Raw genomic sequence first — 4,473 nt, 5'->3', positions numbered from 1 at the left:
CTAGTGTGTCTTTACTATTAATTTTATAAACACACATCTCCAAGATAGTTTTCTTGTAATGCAAGTAAAATATTCAATCCTTGCTTGCACAAATAAGACTATCTTTGTATAAAAACTATTTGTTATTGTTTTTATTCATAAAATAATTAGTATTTTCCTGTAACAATTACATTAAATAATGCTGAAATTTTATTAAATTAAATATAAAAGTAAAAACTTGTTTTAGATTGGAATGCTAATATCGTTTCTAAAAGTAATGTTTGCAATAACGAAAAAATATTTCCCAAGATTTTACATACATTAACCTTCCAAAAGAATATTCGATTTCAAATTTATTTTCCGAAAATTTAAAACTTTAAGTAAAAAACTTTTTGATTAAGATTTAACTTGGAAGTTTTCTAATGTTCTTATAAAATATTTAATTCAGTTGTACACTATGTAAGCTGTCTTTAATCATTTTACAAAACCTACTTTAACTGCATGTTTTGAAACAAGAATTAATTATATTAAGTTTTATATTTTTAATTATATCAAGTCTATATGAGAACACTTATTTTTTTAAACTAAAACCCTCAATAACTTACAATATATTTCCCTCATTTCCTATTTTTTATTTAGAAAGTAATTTGTACATATAGGCTACTTGTGCTGTAAATAAATGCATATAATAAATATATATTTGTGTATGCAAATAATGTAAATAAATACTTTTAGCGAAAATAAAAGTTTTTAGTTTTAAAATTTTAACAAGAACGTTTAATTATTTTGTTCTCCAAAAGGGACTGTTTAAATAAAGTGATTGCTTAATTTAGGTTTCTGTGAACATTATCAGTACATTTACTTATTTTTTTCCTCTTTAAGGTTTATAAAAGCTGTGACCAATTTTAGTCAATAACTTGGGATTCCAAAATCTCAAATTTAACTGGAGGTATTTAGTTAATTTTTGTTAAATTATTATCATTGTAATGTAATTCAAACAATTTATTAAACTGCTATCATATTTGCCAATGTAATTATTATTAAAAATTGCAACATTGGGCATAACTTTCAAATTCAGTTTGTTATGATTACAAAAAGGGTCTCGCATGAACATGATATGGACTGTTGCATTTTCGTGAGTCCAGCCTTATCTAGGACTATAAAAAAAAAATAACAATCTTTCATATATTTAAATATTTTATTCAGTAAAGATGCCACAGAAATATTTTATCACATAATTCACGAATATATAGATATTAAGCAATTATAATTTTGAAAGATTTATGCAAAAATTAACATTTTAATTCACAAGCCCAATAGTTTGATACATAGAATAAACTTTGCAGCAGAAATAAATCAATATTAAGTGATGCCAACAATCTTTAAAATTATTACATAGACTAGCTTGTTTTTGTAACATTTCATAGTTTGAATATTGTAAATATCAGTAGAAGCATTTAAGATTATTACTTATTCACCAACAAGTAATCCAATGATTCTATTTCAATATAATTAACTAATTAAATAAGTATAATACCTAATAAAACATGTAAATTTTACAGTTCATTTATTTCCGGGATTGGATCCCTCCAATAAAGGAAGGAATCAAATTCAGTTGAAACTACAACTTCATCCTTCTTTTTCGTCACTGGAACCTCTAACTCTTCTAAAGTGATCTCCATGATTGGTTCCCTCCAGAACTTGAAATCATTATATTCTTCAGCATGGAAGTGATCATAAAAATGGTCTTCTGCCAAGTACATTCTGTATTTGATAAGAATGACACTTTTTAATAGAAATAACCTAAAAATGAAACATTATGCATATGAAAAAATTTGTAAAATTAAATAGCTGCAAATCTCTGACTTGAGATTTTTTAGTGCATCACTTTTAACTTATTTTTATTAATTGAAGCTACCAATGATTTAATAACCACTGCTGATGGAATCAACAAGACTTTTCAGTTTTGATATTTTTCTTGGGAGAGAAAAAAAAAAAGTAAAATAATTCAATTGGACATTGAAAGAAAGTTTTAATATTCTCTCCTTCTGGCACTAAGAATGACTGTGAAATATATATTTAACTCAAAATTCAAATTTAACTAAGTTTATTATTCATTTAAAAATGATGGGCCATGAAGTTTTCTTGCTAAGTGCCTTGTGTAAATCAGTGTAGTATTTTCTGAATCGCCTCAACTTTTAAGTTACTCTCAATCTTCAGCTTCTGATTATTTTAAACAACAGAGTTCATATTAAATGAATAATCTCAAGTATCTGGAGTGGAAAGAAATATTTGTTGATTTAAGAAATTCATTTGCTTCAAAGTAATGAGGACAGACTTCTCAAGACTTTTATCTCCACTTTCAATATTTTAAACCAAATGAAGTTTTTAAATCATCGAGTAACCGAGATCATACTTTCGACACAAAAACGTTACTTTTTATTTAATTTTTCAATACATGACAGAATTCTGTGAGGAAAAAAAAAACTAACTGCAAAAGAGCTTAAAATTTCAAACAAAAAAAAAGGGCAGAAAATTAAAATATTAAGAAAATTAGAGATTATTCCTATTGTATTAAGTTCAACTGATGCTTCAAGCAACTTGATTTTTCATTGCATATCATAGATAAATTTTGTGTAAATGAAAAAGTTGCATCAATGCGCACACAATCTGCATATTGCTATCTAATATTTTCCACAACAAATAAAAGAAAATTTGATTTAACTCTAAATTATTTGTCATTTAAATTTTTTCAACTCTATATGAATGGCAAAATATTTCTCCAATTCTTGAACTCCTACTGATTCAATAATTTGAACTTACATTTCTAAACCATAGTTTTATGCATAGTTTTACAAATTAATATAAGTTAAGATAATTGAAAGAACTTTTGCTGATTAAAAGTTGTTCGTTTCATTTTCTGAATATTTTAATACTTATTAATATTATAATTATTATTAGTTAGATGGAAAAAAATTATAAAATGTTTAAAAAGTAGAAAATGTATTACGGAATATTCAATTTCTTAGATGTGGCTATCAAACAGAAATAATAACACCTTAAAGCACAGCAATAATTAAAAAAATAATTTCCAAACTAAACAAAATAATTTACATGAAACTATAAAATTTTTGCAACCCAAATAAAGTATAAATTATACAATTATATTTAAAATGAATAAATAAGCATGCAAAATTAATAACTCAAACTAAATGAACTTAAAGAGAAACAAAGCTTCTTACCTAAATAACAGTTGAAAACAAAATAAAATTGCAAATAAAATATCAAGTAGCTAATAAGCAAGCAAAATATTTTCTTCGTTTTGTCTCCCGATTGTACAGATATTTACAAACAATTGATAGAATCATGCTAGATTGAAATCTGAGAATACTTTCTCTTGTCCAAACAGTATCTGAAAATGAAAACTACATATTCATATCATATTATTACGACAACCTAATTACTGAGTCATTCCAAACTTTATAATGCTACACAATTATACACATAGGGGATTGTCTGATTGGTTACTATTATGGCAAATTATCGCTGTTAATTGAGTTGTGTACATCTTAGAATTAGTTATACATTTACAAAAGCAAAATTTATAAATATGATGCAAGATATCTAATACAAAAAGCTCAATCCAAGAAACTAATGAGCCTTTTGAGAATGTTATGAGTTTCTTAGAACATTTTTGAAGAACACCAAATTTTTTTTTTCTTTTTTGAAAAAAAAAATACTTATACGGATGGTATAATTAAAGATTTTTAATCTCCTCAACACAAATCTTATTAAAATAGAAAGTGCTATCCTCAAATAGAAAGTGCTATATATTAATAAAGTAATAATTATTTATTCTGCAAGGGATCTAAAACTTAATCTGGATAAAAAAATAAATTTTCAGGTTTAAAATTATTTATTAAAAAAAGAAACAGTTTAATTTTTGTCAAATTTATAAGTTTGATATTTATTACGAAAGAAAGGCGAATTTGACATCTGAATGAAGAAGTTAACTATTGAAAGTTTCATTATTAATAAGAAACTAATTACAATCATAAAATACACCTAATCTTCTTTTTATATAGTTTTTCTAAGACAAAAGGGATTTTCTCATAAAAAAACATCTGTTGATTTTGCAACAAAATTTTTTTATTTAAAAATTATTCCCAGTGTAACAATAAAGGAATGTTAGAGGAAGAAAAAAAAAGGGATAAGATAAAGACATGATATCTTAAAACTACACAAAATGTAGCAAATTAGAGGTGTTGTAATTTATATTAAAACGCGTTAATTTATTACAACGGAATTATTTAGTTAGATATAATTAATTTTACCTTAGCCGCACTGCAGTAAAACAAAGGCGTGTCTGCAACGAAATCACAAACCAAAAATACGTCTGCTAATGTGTCTGACTGCGCGCATGCGCATTCCAATACATTTTGTTTTATCACTTAAATAAAAAACGAAAAATTTGTTTGTCACAAGTAAAATAAT

At 25.0% G+C, this 4,473-nt stretch overlaps 1 long non-coding RNA gene across 1 annotated transcript; it reads right to left on the bottom strand.

Moving 5' to 3' along the window:
• Positions 1–1,158: 1,158 nt before the first annotated feature.
• On the bottom strand, positions 1,159–4,410 carry LOC122269645 (uncharacterized). The gene is made up of 2 exons (XR_006225307.2): positions 4,314–4,410; positions 1,159–1,782 (listed from the first exon to the last, which is right to left on the bottom strand). It is a non-coding gene; the product is annotated as an uncharacterized LOC122269645 (long non-coding RNA).
• Between the last annotated feature and the right edge of the window lie 63 nt (positions 4,411–4,473).

Source organism: Parasteatoda tepidariorum, chromosome 3 (assembly GCF_982258835.1).
Source record: "Parasteatoda tepidariorum strain Cologne lab strain chromosome 3, Ptep-v5.0, whole genome shotgun sequence".
Taxonomy (NCBI): Eukaryota; Metazoa; Arthropoda; class Arachnida; order Araneae; family Theridiidae; genus Parasteatoda; species Parasteatoda tepidariorum.
Note: the sequence above shows the minus strand (reverse complement) of the source record. Positions and strands in the feature narration are given on the sequence as shown.